Here is a 10,628-nt window from a genome sequence, read left to right as displayed (position 1 = left end):
CGAGCTCCCGGATCTTCTGGCGCGTCACCAAAGATGTGTGTGGCCTGGCGTTGTCCTGATGGAAGACAAATCGGCCTCTGTTGATCAAAGATGGCCTCTTCTGCATGAGTGCTGCATTCAAGCGGTCCAGTTGTTGGCAGTACAGGTCCGGATTGAGCGTTTGGCCATAGGGGAGCAGCTCATAGTGGATGATTCACTGCCAATCCCACCAAACACACAGAAGAACCTTCCTGGCCGTCAATCCAGGCTTGGCCACCGTCTGGGCAGCTTCACCGCTTGTCGACCACGACCATTTGCACTTCACGTTGTCGTAAGTGGCCCACTTTTCATCGCCAGTCACCATCCGCTTCAAAAACGGGTCGATTTTGTTGCGATTCAGAAGCGATTCGCATGCATCCATATGGGCAAAAATGTTTTTTTGCGTCAAGTCGTGTGGCACCCATACATCCAGCTTCTTTTTGAATCCAAGCTTCTTCAAATGGTTTATAACGGTTTGATGGCTCATGCCCAGCTCTTGGCCGATGCTACGGCTGCTACTATGCCGGTCTCTTTCGATCAATTCAGCGATTTTATCGCAATTTTCGACGACAGGCCTTCCGGACCGTGGCGCATCTTCGATCCCCTCTGCACCAGAACGAAAACGTTGAAACCATCGTTGTGCGGTGGAAATGGAAACTGTATCGGGTCCATAAACTGCACAAATTTTATTGGCAGCATGAGATGCATTTTTGCCTTTATCGTAGTAGTACTGTAAAATATGCCGTATTTTCTCTTTATTTTGCTCCATGTTTGCGACGATATAACTCACGAACGACTAAAAGCAAACAACAATTAATCAAACACGTGTTAGCTTTTTGAAAAGAGCTTTCCAAAAAGCTCTAGCGTGAACTGATGCGACGAATACAACTAGAACTACGCGCTTGCAAAGACAAGGTTGCGGAAATACCGCAAGACTTTTTGGCCAACCTTATATTTGGAAGTATGACAAGGACGCGCATATCCCTCTTATTTCAGCAAGACAACACCACCGTAGTCATAGAGCCTGATTATAAGATCTACCGAAAAGATCTCTCCCTTCACACCTTCCCTGCAACTGATAGCTGTGCGTCTAAATATTAATGGCGCCATTGCTTTGTAATTAAAAAAAAAATCCAACAACATTTTAATGTGTCGGCAATTAATAAAATGTCTCTTAAACAATATGCGCTTCATGCCAATAATTCAGCGAAGCGTAGCTTATTATCTCCCATTATGCAACGACGAAATCAAACAGCTAACCACATTTACCACAGTCTCCAGCAGCCAGCCACAGTCATTAGCGACGACACACGTCACACGTTGCATGTGCCATACATACAACCATATATTCTTTTTGTTGTTGTTGTTGTTGTTGTTTTTTATAAATACTTATAAGCACAGCACAACACAGCACATTCATGCATGCCCAAACTCAGCTCCGGGTCAGCAGTAAGATGCCGTGGCTGTGACTGTCTGTGGCTGACAGCGATGATTGCGCAAGCGCAACAGCCAACCATTCACCCATTTAGCGCTGGCACAATCACACACACGCACACCGTATGACAGCATCGGCCGTGGAGGGCGCGCATCTTCAGTTGCTGCTGCTGGCCGCTTAGCTGTAAATGTGTTTGTATTTACTACAGATTTTTATGGCTCTTGTTTTTCCTTCTTTTACTATGTTTTGTATATTTTATTTTTCATTTGTATTTATTTGTTTTTATTTTGCGACAAAAATCTGTTAACACTTTTCGAGCCATTCCATTCACAGCCGCACGGGCTGGAGCATCTTCCAGCAGCAGCTTTGTTGTGATTGCATTGACGCCTTCGGCAGTTACTTGTTTTAGTTTCTTATTTTTTTACACTCAGCAGTGTACGTACGAAAGCAGTAAACTGTTGTGTTGCCATTACAACAACAATTCCCGCAATTTACCACCTACCGGCCGGTGTTTTTCTTTTATTTGCACATTGACTTGTCTTCGTGTCTTTTCCCTATGTGCCAGTCTGCCTCATTGCCTGCACAGCGTCAAGTTGCGCCATCGCTGACTACTGTTTTTTCTGTTTTTCGTTTTCTGTTTTCATTTTTGGAAATTTTCACTCACTTCTCGTGTCTCGCGGGCATGCCACAGCTGGTTATGGCACTGCCTTTGCGGCACTTCTTCGTTGTTGGCTGTTTTATCGTTCGCTGTTGGCTTCACAGTTTGCATAAGTCAGCGCCGAGGGCTACAGCAGCGGCAGGCAGGGAGGGTTGAGGCTATTGATGGGTGCAACTGCAGTCTCATCTTCATCGGCTCATCTTCAAAGCTTTTGCTTGCCTATTGCAAGCGAGTAAATAGCTGGTGGATATTTTGTTGCAGCACCGAAATTGAAATTACATAGTTGCCACAACGCTTTGTGTTTGTTTTTGCTTTGGCTATTGACAATCGCCTTCCTTGGCTGTCGATTTCACGTTTGTAGTGATGCCGTTGTTTTACATACTTTCGTCAAATTTGTGTTGTTGTGCTTGAGCGCAATAAATTATATTTTCGCAACAACACGGACATTAAAGCTTCACATCTTTAAGGGGACTCGGTGGTCTAGAAATTTCAAAAATCGATTTTTTTGTTTTTCGATATCTCGAAAGTATAGTATCTTAAGAATAGACAGTGAAATTTTCATGCGGAAATTCCCAGTATTTTAATTTCTATAGCCCCTTAAGTAGGTAAACTCATTTATCTCGAAACGACTTTTTTCGGGCTGGTGTTGTCGAAAACAAAAAAAAAACTATTCAACCGAATCGTCTGAAATTTTAATATGTTGTTCACAACATCAATGGCTATCGGCCATACTAGAATCATATTATTATTTCAATTATTTCCTATTTTTTTGATTAAAAAACTTAAAAAAACCCGATTTTTAGAGTGTCCAATTCGGAACCGCGCCATTTCGCCAAGTTTTTTTTTATTCTGGTACGTGACATAACTACAGTCATACTAATTAATAATTGTTTTGGCTTTTGTGTTTCAGATAAATAGAAAAGCCAAAATGGATAACGCCGTCCAGGCCCAATTTTTCAGGAGGTTCAACTTCGGCGCCATTTTTTAAATTATTAAAATGAAAAAAAAAAAAAAAAATATTTTTTTTTTTAATTTTTAATCCTTTTTTTGAATTTTGTTTTCGATTAATAAATATTTCTCAATTTTTTCTTTTCATTTTTAATAGAAAAAAACAAATATTATTTCAAAATAAATTAAAAAATATATAGGTATATATATATTTTTTTTTTTCATTGTAATAATTTTTAAACCATTTTTAATCGAAAAAAAATAAAAAAAAATTTTTTTTTTTTATTAAAAAAAAATATTAAAATATGTATATTAAAAACAAATTTTTTAAAGAAATGAAATAAAAAGCTTAAAAAATTGTAATTTCGTTCTTCCTTTTTTTATTGTAAAAAACTCCGGAAAATACCCTAAATTTTCGAGCTCTAGACCACCGGGACCCCTTAAGTTGGTAACCGTATATGGTCGAGCAAAATGGGATGCAATTTTCACAAGGCAAGAAAGATTTGAACTATTTTCCAATTCCAGTGACGGATGATGGCTAGCTGAAAAAAAAGATTCTGCTTGAGTATGGAAGCTCGGACTATTGGATCGTGGACATCGACTTTGACTATAATTTCGATGTTTCACCTTACAAAGAACGGTGTTTGAAGACAAAAGTTATGACTAACAAATCACGGAGGTCGTCTTTGACAGAAACTTCAGCATTGGTTGGGAATCTGACGACGTTCTAAGTGCCGCCATTATTCAAGTTTTCCACGTATCCAATCTGAACAAATGAACAGGCTCGGACTCCTTTTCTCAACCACTTTTACTGGAAGAAGTATGCAGACTCTCTACTACCATAGAAAGTCCCTCTCTCTTTTTTTTAAAACATGTCTCCTTTGTAGCTAATCAGGCGCACGACCAACTCATTTCTTTCAAGAATATCAAAAATTGCTACGACCTCAAAAAAACTTTCTTTGAGAAACGCTTTTATACTTCAAGTTGAGAGTCTGATGCCGTTCTAAGTGCAGCCAATATTCAAGTATTTAGGAGCAGAGAGAAGAAGAGAAGTATTCGGACCTCTCTACTACTGTAGTTTACCCACGTCTCATTTCTTCAAAACTTGTCTTCTTTGCAGATAATCAGGCTCGTTGCTCGGTAACAACCATCTGAATGCCAATCAAGGATAGCAAAAATCGCTGCAATCTAATATGTATTTTTGTATTCAAAATCCATACACTTGACATGGCGAAAAAACTGTGGAGTGAAAAACTCATTTTCGTTATTTAGAATCAAGCAATCAGGTTGGCTACGACTAACTTGTATTGATTTTTGAGAAAGTCGAAGATAACTAAAATGTTTGACCAATTCTGAAGTCGAAGTTTACAAACTTACAGACTACGTTGCAGTGCCATTGACATGCCAAAAAAGCTAGTGAAAATGACAGACTCACCCTTTAAACTCGAGTACGAAAGTACAGATTAAAAAAAGAAGTGGAAGAATCCAGAATGCCTCCCATTTTGTGGGGATACGCTTCCGAGTATTTTCAGTTTTGATAAAGCCTCCATGGATGTACTGACTGAATTCCTAGAACATATTTAGAGACGCGTAAATTCAAGAGTTTGTATGGGTGGTTCCAACACATTTGCCGCACAATTCAGATCAGGCACAAAACTGGTCTCAAGAGAGGTTTGTTAAAATTAAATTTTCGAGTTTTTTTTTTACCTGTTCTAACGAGAATATCTTCAATCGTGGAATTGTGAAACTGGTTTAAAAACATATGCACATAAATCGGGTAATACTTAATGCCACAATTTAGTGCAAATAAAGTGCAAAAATGCTCACAACTTTACTTTTTAACTGAACTAATATTACAAAACTAGCTGACATTAGATGTATATTTACTCAAGTCCCTAACTTGAGCGCCTTTCAGAAGTTTCACTAATTGTCAGTTGGGCTAAGCATATTTTATATTATATGTGTGTGTTTATGCGTGCGTGTGTAGCGTATATATATTATTAAAATTAATTTAGTTTAGTTATCCCAGTAATGCTGTGAAGGACCATTATTACTCCTCACTTTGTAACAACTTACCAGCTTACCACGTGCCAAGTTTCCACAACAGCCAACTGCTTTCTGTACTTGTAACAAAATTTCTCATATACCACACATCATCGCCAATGCCACAAAACAGACAAAGCCACATGAGTGGCAGGGTGGAGCAGCTGAAATGTGACGCTTTATCTGTAATTTCAATTATAGGATATTGGTTATATGCATAATATTTGCCAAACTCCATGGCGAGCAGGGAGTATCATTGCGCCTCATCAGCTACTCTGTGAATTCTGCTTCGTTTTTTATTCCCCCCTTGCTGCAATTAATTCATGCAACTTGCTGAGAGATATTTAATTAGTAACGTCACCTTTCATGCATGTGCGCCTTATCCCGTCTGCGTCAAGACATATTTGCATATTTATGTACTCGTACTTGTCTGTACATGCAGCAGGCACCACACTGCATCGATATGGCATCCAGTGACTTGTTGATGTAAATTATTCAGCCTAAGAAATAGAGTGACTCGATTTGAGTTTGAGTGGCTTATTAAATATCAAATAATTGTGAGTGTAGATGTAGTGGGAGTATTTGATGTTTGCACCGATGTGTCTGACTATGCCACAAGAGATTTAACTTTGTGCTTCTGTGTGTTCTGCGTGCAGCAGCAGGAGCTGCCAGAAATGAAGTATTTTGCTGGCATTTTCTTGAATTTAACTAAATTTTGCTATTTAATTGAACTTCTCCACTTGAAATGACGAGAATGCTGGCACCAAATGGATGCAAAACGAGAAAGTAGGAGTAGAAATGCTTTATTATAAATAGAGCAAATCAAAGATAGGGCGATAATTATGCAGAATAAAATCAGAAAATCAACTAAACATATTTCACTTCACAAATGAGGCAAAATATGCAAAAATTGTAGCATACCCACAGGCACTAGTGTGAATGTATCGATTTAAACCTACTTCATTTTAGGAATTTGTGCAGGCTGCGCAATTTATAAGTTAGTATACGTTAGAAATGCTGTTGTAGCCGAGTTGTTTAGTGCGTGACTACCATTCAGGAGTGCGTAGGTTCGAAACTGCATGAAATACCAGAAGCAAGAAAAAGTTGTTTCTAATAGCGGTCGCCATTCGGCAAGCAATGGCGAATCTCCGAGCGTATTTCTGCCATGAAAAAGCTCCTCATAAAAAGCCTTTGCCATTCGGAGTCGGCTTGAAACTGTACGTCACTCCATTTGTGGAACAACATCAAGACGCACATCACAAATAGGAGGAGGAGCTCGGCCAAACTCCTAACAGAAGTGTACGCCCCAATTACTTATTTATTTTTTTACACGTGAAAAATGGTACAATCCTTCACGCCTTACGGCTCATAAAGAAATTTTAGATAGCTGCCCGCCTGAACACCGTTTGAGTTGCAAAGTCAACTGTCTATTTTCACAATAATTAATAAACACTGGCTGTTGTCCACGGCTGTGCTTGAGTATAAAGTAAAATGCGTTAAATGAAACACTTAACAACAGATAAATTATAGTCGAGTTAAAATAAAACATCGCCAGTTTCAATTGAAATTACGTTATAACTTACATCGTTACCATTTTCGAGCAGTTGGGCAACACCATACATGAATAATTTTCAATTAATGGTTTCTTCTTCATTTCCAAGGCATTCCTTTTAAAGCCCACATTTTAATATTGAATTCAATTTTACAACTAATTTTCGCCTTTAAATAAAAAATTATTCATCAACGCTTTGAAAAAAATAATTTCTGGTTAAAGTTGTATGCATTTCTGTTGATTCCCATATTTTATTAACGCAGTAAAATTATGTAATTATATTTATTAATTTTGGGTTCAGAATACCATTTAAGTCATATTTTACTATCAAAAATTTGGTGGCAACACCATGCAAATAATATCTTTTAATAAAAAATTTCTTTGAACAAATTCAAATCTCAAATTCCATATCTTACACTACAATTACATTTTATTATTAAATTATTATTTGTTCATCAAAAATTGGGTGGCAACGCCAAAAAAAAAAATATTTTAAATTGTATACTTTCTTCTCAATTTTTCTTTATTCTGATTTTCATATCTTAATATATAATTAAATTTTGCAAGTTAAGCTATATTTTTACGATAAACATTTGATGGCAACTCTACGCAAGTAATAACTTGTAATAAAATATTTTTTTTTAACAAATTCTTTTAGGTTCTTATATTTCTATCTTTTATTTATATTTATATCTTTTTAATTAAATTTTGTCAATAATTCTTATTTTACCATTAAAAATCTGGTGACAACGCCATGCAAAAACATTTTTAGTTCAAGATTTACTCTTTCTTTCTAACATGTTTCTTTTGATTTTCATATCTTAATATTTAAACGACGTAATTAATTCATATTTTTCACTAAAAATTTGGCGGCAACGCCAATTTTTTAATAAAAAACTTATATGAACAGAATTCATTTGATCTCCATACCATAATTTTAAATTATATTTTATCATTAATTTATATTTTCTCATTCAGAATTTTGTGGCAACGCCATGCAAAAACATTTTTTTAAAAAGGATTTCCCATTTCTTTTAACATATTTCTTTGGACTTCCACATCTGAATGTATATGTAAATACTATAATTAATTAATACATTAAGTACCATTAAAACTTGGGTGGCAACACCATACAAAATGGATTTTTATTTAAATTTTATTAATTTCTTTTACCTTTTTTTCTTAATATTAATTAAATGTTATGCTTGATTCATATTTTACTAGTAAAATTTCGGTGGCAACGCCATACAAAAATAGTTCTCGATCTAAATTTTCTTCTTTCTTCCTAACACAACTTTTCTGCCTCCCATTTTGTAATATTTAATTTAATTTTATTATATATTTCCGTCAAAAAATTGGTAGCAACGTCATGCAAAAATAGCTTTTAATGTATTTAACAATCACCTTTCTTTTAACCGCATTCCGTTTTGTTCAATTTTTGTACCTTTTCCCAAAAAAATTTCCATTGATTTCAATGAATTTTTTAATAAAAATTTAGTGGCAATACCATCGAAAATATTTTTGCTTTCAGTTTTTTTTTCTTTTTAACACAATTCTTTTGATTCTATTTGATTTAATTTTGATTTTATAACAATTTGTAATTAGTTTCCATTTTTCAATAAAAAAAAGTATGGCAACTCCAAAAAAATATTTTCATATTAAAGTTTTATTTCTTCCCTTTTGCATATTTTTTTACTCTATATCTTAATACTTTATTAAGTTTTGTAATTAGCTTCGGCCGCCGTAGCCGAATGGGTTGGTGCATGACTACCATTCGGAATTCACAGAGAGAACGTAGGTTCGAATCTCGGTGACCGGTTTTTCTAATAGCGGTCGCCCCTCGGCAGTCAATGGCAAACCTCCGAGTGTATTTCTGCCATGAAAAAGCTCCTCATAAAAATATCTGCCGGTCGGAGTTGGCTTGAAACTGTAGGTCCCTCCATTTGTGGAACAACATCAAGGCGCACACCACAAATAGGAGGAGGAGCTCGGCCAAACACCCAAAAAAGGGTGTACGCGCCAATTATATATATATATAATTAGCTTAAATTTCCCATTTTATGGAAATGCATGGTATCTATATATATAAAAAGAAGTTACATTTCCTTGGTAATCTTATACGAAATGCCTGTATGGGAAAAACAACAACAAAAACACAGCCGCTTATGAGCGTTTCTGTTGTACTGTTGTCGTTGTAAGTGTATTATGTTAATATTAATTTGCTGTCGTTGGAATTCAGTTGACAGTTCTCTTATGTGCTTTAAGTTCTTTTATATCGTGCTCTCATTGCGAACAGACATACTTTTGGTGAGTGTTAACCATGTGTTTGTTTTAACCACGTACACACATTAAACTTTGAAATAAATTTATTTTTATATATTTCCGTCCAAAATGACTTGAAATAATTTTCAATGTTTTGCTTTTACATTCAATTACAATAGTAATATACTGTACTGAAAGAATGCCACGTGCAAGACGAGCAAACATTGGCAGACGTTCACGTCAATCAAATGCTACAGCGTTAAATCGAAGATCACACAGTGAAGAGGATCGTGTTCGACGAAATGAAGTGGAAACACAACGACACAGATGGAGAAATCAGTCGGTTAATAGTGAAGCACCAAGAAACCATCGTGGGCGTACGTCCGTTTATGATATACGTCAAATGGAACGCGCGGCTTTCAATTACGATGCCACCATTGATTACAGCATGCATGCCTACATTGGCCAAATGAATATAGAATGTATACATTGCAAAGCAATTAAATTCAGAAACGAAACGCCTGGTATGTGCTGTGCTGGTGGGAAAGTCAAATTTCCGGTGCTAGAACTTCCGCCAGAACCTTTGCATTCATTGGTTTTTGGCAATTCACCAACGTCGAAGCATTTCCTCTTAAACATTAAAAAATACAATTCATGTTTTCAAATGACATCTTTTGGAGCTACAAATATTATAAGAGACGGATTTATGCCGACGTTTAAGGTTATTACTTCGTTTGGAATAAACAATATCATATTTAATTTATGTGCCGTCCCTGTGTCCGATGTTTTTAAAAATTCAGATCCGATATCTACATATATTTCTCGAAATTTACAGATTCAAGGTCAAAAATACCATAGAGCTGGGGCTTTATATTTTATTGGTGATGAGAATCGTTAACTAGATCAGCGCTGTGCAATTTCGACGAATACGAGAAGATCAATCGTGAATGAATTGCAAACAATGTTCCATCAACACAATGAATTGGTGAAATTGTTCAAAGTGGCACTCGATCTGATGCCCACCGATGGCCACAAAATCATAATAAAAGCCGATAAAACACCAATTGGGGAGCACGCCAGACGATTCAATATAAATTTAAAATTATTTAAATAAATTTAAATATTTCTTATTATTATTTCTTTCAACACATTTCGTTCGACTTTTCCTCCCCCGATATTAAAACCAATTTCAGAATTAATTTTACAATAAACTAGTTATACATTAAAAATTGGACGTTGCCACATAAGCAAATATTTTTGGATTAGAATTTTCTTCTCTCTTTTCAAAATATTTCTTTTAATTGAAACATTTTAATATTTAAATATTTTTTGTAGTTGAGTTATGTAATTCCCAACGTTTTCCGATAAAAAAAAACTAAAAATATTTGTTGTAAAAGCCACTTTAATCATCTTTCATCTGAAACCTAACTGAGTACAATAATTACTGCTGAAACAATTAAACAAAAAAATATATCATATCAGTTAATTTCTGTGCTTAATAACCCATCTTTCCAATAAAAATAAGTGGCAAACCAATTAAAAACTACTCTGTGGGCAAAAAGTAAGGTGAATTTATTTGTCAAACTTCGCGGGATTAAAATTTCGCTCTAGTTATTTTTTTCACGAGTTGGCAGCACTGTTAATAACAACTGGGCCAACTTTCATGTGAATGTCATTATCAGTAATATATTTACACTTGTGTTTACCAAACG

The 10,628-nt window shown here is 35.6% G+C and overlaps 1 pseudogene; it reads left to right on the top strand.

Annotated features, from left to right (window-relative positions):
* The first annotated feature begins 9,115 nt into the window (after nt 1-9,115).
* Nucleotides 9,116-9,558, top strand: LOC129244299 (uncharacterized; annotated as a pseudogene).
* The last annotated feature ends 1,070 nt before the right edge of the window (nt 9,559-10,628 follow it).

This window comes from Anastrepha obliqua, chromosome 4, assembly GCF_027943255.1.
Source record: "Anastrepha obliqua isolate idAnaObli1 chromosome 4, idAnaObli1_1.0, whole genome shotgun sequence".
NCBI lineage: Eukaryota > Metazoa > Arthropoda > Insecta > Diptera > Tephritidae > Anastrepha > Anastrepha obliqua.
This window is presented reverse-complemented; position numbering and strand designations above follow the sequence as displayed.